Here is a 10,871-nt window from a genome sequence, read left to right as displayed (position 1 = left end):
GCTGCGTGGAATGACCTTCCTCCGACAGTTGTCCACGCTCCTTCTAGAACCCAGTTTAAAGCACTATTAGACATTTATTTATGCGAGTCCTCGCGCTGGCAAGCATGCTGCCCCGCGCTGAGAACATAAATAGCAGTGCTACACCTTTTTTTCACTTGTGCCCTTCAGGTGAACGACAGCCACTGACCGACAAGAACAAAACCGACCAGGGAATCTTGAGAAAGGCCTCGATCCTGTGTATCACTCCGTGAATCCGTGAACCTATCCCTTGCAGCTGATTTCCCTGCAACAGCGCAACCAGTGAATTCACTTAGTTTCAGAATAAACCATATTTTTGTGACAAAACTTGTTTTTCCATTTCGAATTATTCCATCTACATCTGAGCTGTTGCTCGTCGTGACCTCGGCCATTTACCCAACCACTCAAGGTAAGCAAAGGCCGGCAATGGTTTTCAGTTTTAGTTCATGTCAGCTGGCTATGTCCTTGACCTAGTCGGACCGCATGCCCATTGTTCCCTACGAGTTTTGAAAGAAACCTATCATAATCATTTCAGCGGATACTTCTCACTGTTTATGACATTGTCCTGTTTTCGCGCAATCCCCACTGCCCGCAAACCCCCCAGTCATGCTTCATTCTACCTGTAAACGTATGACCATGCCAGACGGTATGCCACCCACAAGTTGGGAATAAACATCATCGTTATTATTATTATCATGAGCACCGGCAATGGATGCCCTTATCTGACACTATTACATTTTCACTGTGTGACGTATCCTAACACGAATGACGTCACTGCGTTGGTAATTTGCCTGCAGCCAACTGGGGACGCTCCACTCTCTACTGGGAAAGGAGATCACCTACATGGATGTCCTTTGTATCGTCACTGCACAATTCATGCGGTCGTATAACAGTGTCTTACTCAATGGAAGCTGAGCTCCGTCGGAAAATGTGTCGTGACGAAGTTCGCTGAACAAAATTATCTCATCTGATAAGTCTGAGTAGTATAAAGCAAACAGATTTTATTGACCGATTTTCCTGGATAGAATTCGCATTGAATATTCTGCAGATGCTATTCCGTGCCTAAAGTAAACAGAACAAGGCCAAATTAGGCTAAAGTGCAATTTCATGTTCTATCTCTCGGAAACGGGTAAAAATGAGAATCAGTGGTGTTCCGGGACCTTGAAAGTTCGCGATTTATGAAATAACAGTCCATAAGACCAAGATGTACGACGATATTCATCAAACCAGGCTGTGTTAAACTGCTGCGACGGCTACATCAGGAAATTAGTTTTTGATGCAAATCCCTATCACATACCTCCGCTGCGCTCAAGCGACCTTCAATTAATTCACGAACCAAACTCGAGTATACGATTGGTCCACGCCGGCTTAGCCGCTCAACAAATTTTCCACCAACGGTATTCTGCAGCCAAATGGCGTAGTGGGGTAAGCTTGCGCTTCGGGAGGTCGTGGTGTGAATCCGCGTTCCGTCACTCGACTTCTTTTCGGCTTTCTGTTTCGGGGTTCCTTCAAAGAACACTCAGTTTCGTTGGCAGCCGTCGATTGACCAGTTAAAAGCAATTGAACGTCCGACAGTGCGGTGAGCCTATTCGAGATAGCTGAAAACATATATGTCGATTTCCTGCTACCCTTATCTCAGGGGAAGTGGTATGGATAGTCATGAAAAGGTCGCGTAAAAGAAGAGAGATCGATAAAAAACATTTTAGTCATGCGGACATGTTTGGTAATGTTAAGTTAACTTATTTATTCGACAGAGGTCAAACTGCGTATCCCTCGCCGTCTATATGGAGCTTTCCCAGAATAAATGACCCAAACATTTTGGACTATTTTTCTGCTGGCTAAAGCATTCCAGCTTTCCTTGAGTTTCGCGCTTTAAGCATTTACATCGTTCTTCACTTGCAAGTACAAACCTTGGTTTGTACGCAAAAGCAGTTTGAATGCGCGCGCTTCAACCAGAATTTGCTTGCATCGCATGTCTTCAGCCAGACCCTCATTTTTGAATGCTACTGCCATTGAGAATTCAACCGATCAGAGAGAATGACGCCGCATGACGTGTGATCGGGGCGATTTATTCTGCAGAAATTGGAGCGCACTTGCATTTCCCGTCAAAAGGATGCTGTTTCAACGGTCTACCGTTGCCCCTCGAGTCATTTGAAAAGTAACTGATTCCTCACAAAATTTTGAGCAACTCTGCTCCATGAAGGAAAGTGAAGTGGTAGCTGCAGCTACCCGGATAAGTACCAGACATCGCCGCAGAAACAAGGCAACCGCGTTTTCCTCGAGGGACATGAACGGAGAACCCACGAGTGACCCAATAGTGGTGTTAGAAACAAGGCAACCGCGTTTTCCTCGAGGGACATGAACGGAGAACCCACGAGTGACCCAATAGTGGTGTTTGAGGTTTACAGAGAACAATATGCAAGTATATATTCAGCCTCATCGTCCTCCTCACATCCAATCTTGTCAAGGCGTAACTGCGAACAGCCTATAACCGACTTGGTCTTCGCATAGGGGACATTCGCCAACTCTTGTACAAGATCAACCTGTTCTGCGCGTTGCAGCCAGATGAGGTCCATACAAGGACCCTGAAGGAAACGCCTTTCACCGGTAAATCGTTTCCACCTGACGTTTCGTCAGTCTTTTGACCAAAGCCACCTTTCCTGTACTTGGAAGGGAGTGGTTGTCGCGCCAATCTATAAAACTGATGCCCGACTATCGCCCGGTAGCTACAAGTCTATTAGCCTTACTAGGGTGCCGTGCAAGGTGGTGGAACGCATTCTGGAGCGAGCCATCCTAGATCTTACTAACACCAACTAGCTATCTACAGTTCAACATGGATTTCTCCCAAACCGTTCTTGCGTGACGAACATGTTCGTATTTATGGACAGCTTAACCCAGGCCGAGGACGAGGGACTCATCGGGTGCCATATTTTTCGACTCCTTGAAAGCATTCGAACGAGTCCCACACGTGCTTCACAAACCTGAGTCTTTCGGGATTCAAGGAAGAATTCCACTTTGGATTGAGGCGTTCCTATCAGGTAGAACATTCTGTGTGAAAGTAGGCTCGACCTACTCTCCTCCAGCACCGGCCTCCTTTGTGTTATATCTCTGGTTCAATCGAGTGCACAGAAAGTAGGCTCGACCTACTCTCCTCCAGCACCGGCCTCCTTTGTGTTATATCTCTGGTTCAATCATTCGAGTGCACAACAATTTAATCTTGTAAAAATATAAAAATGGAATGCCCAGGTCGGTTTGCAGCCGATCCCCAATCCTCTTCTGCCTCAGAACAATGGATCCATTGGCGAGAAAAGTTTAGAAATTTCCTCTCATGCATCGAACTCTCAAACGTTGACCAAAGAAAACTTTCGGTAAATTTTCTTTCTCCGTCTATCAGCATGTTCGTGAATTTAGTACTTACGAAGACGCCATCCAAATACTCAGAGCGATGTACATTGGACCCCAAAATGAAGTGTTTGCTCGTCACTTACTGGCTACTACCAAGTAAGAATCAGATCAATTAGTCCATTCCTGCAAAAAAATACGCTACCATGCCAAGGACTGCAATTTTCATGCGGTCTCTGCCGATGGACATCGGGATGAGGCTATTCGAGACAGGTTTTCAGTCTAATTCCGTTCGCTAACGACTACTAGAAAAGCAATTGAGCTTCAACAAGCGTTTGACGAGGTACGTCTGCTTGTACATGCTCAACAACAGTCGCTTCCATACGACTCGTCCTCTCATGTCCCCTGTGGTGCCGCATACATCAAAGCGGATAAGCCTTTGGCTCCTATTCGTGATTCATTTATCCCTCAGACTGGGCGAGATAGTCCAAGTGGTTAGATCGCGAATTTACTGATCGGAAGGTCCGTGGTTCGAACCGGCCTCTCGACTTCCCCTGTCTTAGCTTGGGCAACCTAGCAGTATCTCAGCCCTCGTGCAACCTTCGGGTGGCATAGCAGCTAGGCACCGAACGGGAGCTACTGCTGAACGATTTTATCCCTCAGATTGACTAGTGACGCGATTGCAAGCACATCTGTATCTTGCTTCTTCTATGGCAACGGTAAGCACATTCGTTCAAAATGCCCTACTCGTGAATCTTTCTGTCATTCCTACGGCAGGGAAGAATTGGTGTTGAACACTGATGTCATGCTGTCCATGATGGTTATGATGATGTGGCAAGAAAGGTCATTCCAATAAAGTTTGCCGATCCAAGCCGAGCTCAATTCGTACCACATCATCGGTGAACCCTGGTATCTCATCCATTTCCACCATCTCTTCATCCATTGGATTTTTCGAATTAATCGTTGGTGTTATAGTGGATAATATTCCACTTCATGCTCTTATCGAAACTGGTAGCTGCGAAATTTACATTTCTTCTGGCATCTCACTGAAGCATGTTTGGACAATAAGATTCTCTGACAGCGCTATCTCGACGGCTTCAACGAATTTATCTTGTGTTTCTGACGGTCACCTTTATGCTACCGTGCTGTACAGAAGCACGCGATACAAAAGTATTGATTTGTGTTTACACGCTATTCTTGGCCTGGATTTTCTGAGCCAACACCGAAGTATGGTCATACCATTCACGGGTAAACGACCCCCATTCGCCATATGTACACTTGAAGCAACGAAAGTCAATACTTCCTCTTTTTTTGACAATCTCGCCCCTGTGTGTACTCCGACTGTTACAAAATCTCGTTTCCCTAGCGCGGATACAGTGTTTATCGAGACAGAGATTCGGAATCTACTAGCAGACAAAATTATTGAACTGTCTAACTCTCTTTGGCGAGCCCAGGTTCCCGTTAATACAAATGAAAGGCATGAGAAGCTCATGATCATCGATTACGGTCAAACCATAAACGGCTTCACTTCCCCTGATGCGTATCCTCTGCCGAAAGTGGGCGAACTTGCAGAGAATGTTTCCCATTACACGGTGTTTAGCACACTAAGCCTTCAAAGTGCGTACCACCAGATCTCGACGAAGACAAGCCATATACTGTATTTGAGGCATGCTGTAAACTGTTTCACTTTCGCCGCATTCCGTTCGGAGTTACTAATGATGTGGCCTGCTTTCAACACACCGTAGACAACTCATACGCCGTAAAGGTCTCCTCGATGCATTCGTATATGTTGACAATGTTACCGTGTGTGGTCGCCATGCCAAGGGACGTGATCGAAGTTCGAAGAAATTCCTAAGGGCCTCAAAACGTTGCCGTACTACATTTAACCCAGAGAGGAGCATCTTAGCTACTGCCAAAGTACTATTACTAAGATACAAAATATCTGACTTTACGATAAAACCAGACCCTGAACGTTTTCGAGCCCTAAGGGATTTGCCTCATCCTTGTGACAGTCGTTCCCAACGAAAATCGATCGGAACGCTGGAATACTACGCACACTGGATCCCATGTTTTTGAGATAAAATTCATTAAATCATCCATAATCAGATCTCCATTCCAGATAACGTACGAGTATACGGGAAGCCCTCACTTACGTCCAGTGGCTTCAACTTTCTTATTGATATGCTGATTAAAATTCCTCTACCCGCCTCCAAAACCTCGGCAGTCGAGATGCTTCCGGGACGTTCCCTCACAGACAGAGTATGATGACAATATTGCCTTCCTTTGTTCAGATCACAAATGTAAACGATTTTAATTAAACTAAATAACTGTCGTACCGTTTGGCATGCGCTTCACGCCTGCAAAGTGTAAAGTGCTGCTACAAGACTGGGTGGAATTAAACCCACGCCTCATGCTTTCAGGTGAACCAATCGACGTGGTAGATAAATTTGTTTACCTGGGCAGCTGTATAAGTTCTGGTGGACTGGCTGGAGATGAGATTGTTTCTCGAATAGGAAAGACCAGGGCAGCTTTTGCCAACTCCGACACCTATGGCGCCGACGTGACGTGAGCTTGTCTTCAAGGGAAGGGTTTACATTGCTGTTGTTCTGTCCATACTACTTTATGGATCAGAGATGTGGCCCCTAGCGCAGAGATGTCAATGTTTGATCGTCGGTGTCTCCGAAGCATTGGTCAGGTCTTCTGGGAACATCGCATTAATAATGCTGAGGTACGCCAGATGGTCCTAAGGAGAAGGAGCTCTCCCGCGATAGATGATTTACTCACGCTTCATACGTTATGCTGGTTGGGATATGTACTCCTCATGGCAGAAAACTGTCTGCTTCACAGAGCTCTTTTATCCCAGCCCTGTGCTGAGTGGAAGCGACCGAGAGGTGGATAGTGTATGACCTGGCAACGAAGTATGAGAACACTAACCAGTAAAGTTAGTCGGGTGGGCAACTGCCACCTCCCTTAATGGGGACCCAGGGACTCAAATCACCAGTAGTTAATGACTGGCGGAAATGGTTCAATCGCCCAGTCAGTGGCGCACGTCCATCAAAGCTACACAACCGTTTGAACGCATCAGCATCGATTTTAAAGGGCCACTTCCATCGACTTCCCACAACAAATATCTTTTAACAATGGTCGACAAGTACCCCCGTTTTCCATTTGCTTTCACATGTACGGATATGTCCTCGTCCACGTGATCAAACGTTTTAATCAGTTGTCCTCTCTGTTCGGAATGCCCTCGTACGTCCATTCTGATCGTGGTGGAGCTTTCATGCTATGTGAAGTACAAACGTTTCTTCACGACGGAAGTTTGGCAACTAGTCGAACTACCCCCACGCGATAACGGACAAATTGAACGGCTCAGAAGTACTCTTTGAAAGTCCATCATTCTGGCGTTGAAGACCGAACAACGGGGCGTAGTGGGTGCTTCTGGATGCTTTGCACTCTGTTCGCTTTTTATTGTGCACCGCTTCTAACACAACAGCACATGAAATATTTCTTAACTTCCACCGGTCAACGTACGGCACCTCTCTTCCGACCTTGTTATCGACTCCAGGCCCCATTCTGTTAAAAAGGATGACACGTTCTTCCAAATACGATCCGTTAGTGGAAGGTTTGGAATTCGTTAACTGCAATTAGCAGTATGTCTGCGTTCTTTTCCCGAACGGAAAGAAAGAAACCGTTTCCCTTAGACATCTGGCACCCAAAGCACAAAATTTCCTATGTTTATTTAACTGAGTCAGTCGAACGTGTAGACGCTCCTCAAGATGAGACTCAGGCGAGATGGCCGAAGTGGTTAGAGCGCGGATTTACTAACCTGAAGGTCCGCGGTTCGAATCCGACCTCCGCCACTCGACTTCCCCTGTCTAGGCTTGGGCAACCTGGCAGTATCCCAGCCCTCGTGCTCCCTTCGGGTGGCATGGCAGCTAGGCACCGGAAGGGTGCTACAGCTGAACGCTTTCTCAGTCACACTCGATTGATCCTCCTGGAGGCGAAACGGCATCACCAGAACAACTCAGTGAAATTTCAGAGAATGTTCCACAGTACATCACGGACCAACAGTGTTCGACCATATAATCTTCGAAACCACGAGGTTTGATCTATATTCTCCTGACAATAAACCTTCCGGAGGGGAAGAATGTTATATACGAACGTTGCGTTAAACTGTTTATTCGCTACTCATTAAATTAACTGTTTCCTGATGGTTCAGTTGATATACTAAAATTTTAAGAACAGTAAAGCCTATCATTCGGCAATCCTCATTCTCTGTTCTGGCTTAATCATTCGAGTGCACAAAACATTGGAGTTCCTCAAGGTTCAGTTTTGGAACCACTGCTGTCTGATATACATCACCAACCTTTCAGATGTCCTTGCAGGTCATTGTCTACGTTTTACGGACGACTTGAAGTCCCGGAGTTCTAATGCCAGTGCTCTCCAACTGAATGTCGGCGCTACGAAACAGTGGTTGTTGAATTGGTACCTTCCTTTGAATGACGAAAAGTGCGTCCATATGTCCTTCGGAGGAGACTCAGCGAGCGGCAATGTCGCGCTTGGTGAGAATAGACCAGAAAACATCACGAGGATAGATTCCATAAGGGATTTGGGTATCTGGCTCTCTTCAAACATGTCCTTTTCACTGCACCATGAGAACGCAGCTCAAAAGGCATTCGCTGTTTTACGGATGATTCGGCGCACCTTTTCCCTTATTGCTCGCATGAACTTCCAAATACTTTATGGGGCCTACGTCACACCGCTTCTTTTATTTGCCAACCAAGTTGTCTACTCAGGATGCATGAAGGACGTAACCCTCATTGAGCGTGTCCAGCTAGTTTCTACGAAAATTGTTGCCGGCCTTAAATCCGTGAACTATGAAAGGAGTCTCGTGGTGCTCGACCTCTTTCCCCTGGAATATCGCCGCCTCTGAGGAGATTTAATACTTACCTATGCCTTGTTTGAACAAGGTCTGACCACTAGGCTTTTCGCCGTTGACCCAACTAACACACGATGGGGGCATGGGAAGATTTTCAATCTCAGAGCGCACACCTTTATTAGGCAACGGTTTTTCTCATTTCGGATAGTTGGTGTAGGATAATTTTCCTGTGACGGCTCTTCATGCTGTATTTAGTACCCAGTTCAAAGCACTTCTAGACGCTTTCTTAGTTGAGTACTCGCATGCATCTCAAAATCAATATTCAACCCTCGATGCCCAGTCTGTCAGGCCACCGTCAGTGTCCACACACTGAAGCAGTCAGGGCATTAAGCTGCTCCTGCTCTCACCTGGCATTGATTTGCGCTGTGAATCAGAAGCTGGAATTTAAGATGCAAGCACAGTGATTGAGGACGAGGTGGTTCAGTGGTTAGAGCGCGGATTTACTGACCGGAAGGTCCGTGGTTCGAACCCTACCTTAGTCTCTTGACTTCCTCCGTCTAAACTTGGGTAACCTAGCAACATTCCAGCTCTCGTGCTTCCTTCGGGTGGCATGGCAGCTAGGCACTGAAATGGTGGATAAGCTAATCACCCTATCACCCTCCAGTCGCTTCCGGCTGCGCATCTCTGGCGATCCAGGATCTGATGCGACAGGGTATGCTGTCGTCCTAATGTGCCAGACGGAAAGATCATTTTTTGACTGGACACCTGTTGATACTCACTCCTGGTAAATTTTGTAAAAATATCTCACAGGCGGAAGGAAATCGCTGTCTGTTTGTTCTGTCTGCTTATACATCAACCAGCTGTTGCTCTGATACCATCAAAGACAAGTTTGTAATGGTTTGAATGTGCTGGTACGGTGGGTTAAAAGCTCAGATATCGCTGTGATTGCCGGAGATTTGAACGCACAAATTGGCAGGCGTAACGCATCTTAGACTGGATTAGGTGGTTGACGTGGGTGGAACTCGGTGCGTACTTAGATTGACAAACGATTGCTCCAGCTGTGTGCTGTCTACAGGTGGTTTTTATAGAGTAATAACTTCCGAAATAACCGAAGACGTCTGACCGGGTGTCCTTCAACAGCGTACCGGCTAATCTTATTGACCACACCTCCATCAGTTACCTGTGGTGCGGATCAGTAACTGAATGCGGCTTTTCCTGGGACACAGTCATGGACTGTGTTCGTCCCAAGTCGCATCTCGCCGTTTTTAGGGATATGTAAGATGAGGATAGCCCGCTTGACAACTAGGAGGTTTGCAAGTCCTGAAGTTAAAAGACTTTATCAGAACCGTCTTCTGGATTCTCTTCGAACTGCTGCAGCATAGGATGTCGGTTCGTGCTGGAACGTAATCACCACATCTTTGCACAGTGTTACGAGGTTTTCTAGTGACACCGTGCTACAAATTTTCAAGTACTGAATATCAGTTAGAGCAATGGCACTGCGTTAATCTCACATTACTGTTCCCTCCGGTCGAGAACTCAATTCAGCCCAACTGATTTTGAGACGACAAGTCATATTCAGTGTGTGCACTGAACGCTAATCCTGGTGGACACAAAATACTAGGGAAATGGAAGAGATACATAAAGTGTGGCATGCCTGAAGGTTATTTCAGTTGGCCCTTGTGAGCAGTCTCCCAAAACCGTCGGTGAGCGAAACCGTCAAGGACCGAAGTTGCACGATTATCTTCAGTATAGAAAGGCACCTCAACCTTTCCATCTTAAGATGGTTCGTTTGATCTTTCAGACGAATTTAGTAACCATCCAAATCCGTATGTGTACATGGTTGGGGGATTTTCATTTATGAAGCGTCTTCGTCGCACAAAAGCTGAGTGCTGCACGATCGAATGATCTGCAAAAACTGAACGCAGCCAACCAGTCTAGGGAGTGTACCCTATATGTCGATCTAAATGGACAAGGTGCACTTCTGGGGAGTCATTTTTCGGCAGAACCATTTGTCAGAACGTTTTTTCCGGAGTTCAAAAATGAAAATGATAACATATCTGATACATTAAGTCGTGCTAGCTTGTGTTACTGGGAACAATCAGTGAATGAAGGGCTTCCTGATCTTTTCCTCAGCCGCTGAACAATGTAGTGATAATCTACCTCTTGGCTGTCCATACTATTTATGGGATCGGTTACCTTTCCCTCTCCGAGTATGCGTTCCACGTTTGTTATGATCTAGACAAACGATTAGACAGTCCTTAATAAATCAGCGTAACGGCGTAGACTTGCGTGCCCGAAACACGGATCTATTTAATGTGGAGGAATAAATACTTATTGTGGGGGGTTGCGGGGTGTGTATTGTTCATATTCACATCACTTGTTTGAACAGTCCTTCTCCCATCCTGGCGTAATTATTCTGGTGAGTCCACACCAAAGGGGACGGGACGTCTGGTTTAGGGGAGTGATAGTAATATGATATGGTGTATGGTATGATATATATATATATATATATATATATATATATATATATATATATATATATATATATATATATATATATATATATATATATATATATATATATATATATATATATATATATATATATATATATATATATATATATATATAT

The 10,871-nt window shown here is 45.5% G+C and overlaps 1 protein-coding gene across 1 annotated transcript in view; it reads left to right on the top strand.

Moving 5' to 3' along the window:
* Positions 1 to 3,471: 3,471 nt before the first annotated feature.
* T265_00562 (hypothetical protein) overlaps positions 3,472 to 10,871 on the top strand; it is a gene marked incomplete at both ends in the record, with an annotated part of 23,405 nt that continues 16,005 nt past the window's right edge. The window contains one exon of the mRNA XM_009164366.1: positions 3,472 to 3,519. The remainder of the gene's footprint in view (positions 3,520 to 10,871) is intronic.

The sequence above is a fragment of the Opisthorchis viverrini genome (assembly GCF_000715545.1).
Source record: "Opisthorchis viverrini unplaced genomic scaffold opera_v5_5, whole genome shotgun sequence".
NCBI classification, from domain to species: Eukaryota; Metazoa; Platyhelminthes; class Trematoda; order Opisthorchiida; family Opisthorchiidae; genus Opisthorchis; species Opisthorchis viverrini.
Note: the sequence above shows the minus strand (reverse complement) of the source record. Positions and strands in the feature narration are given on the sequence as shown.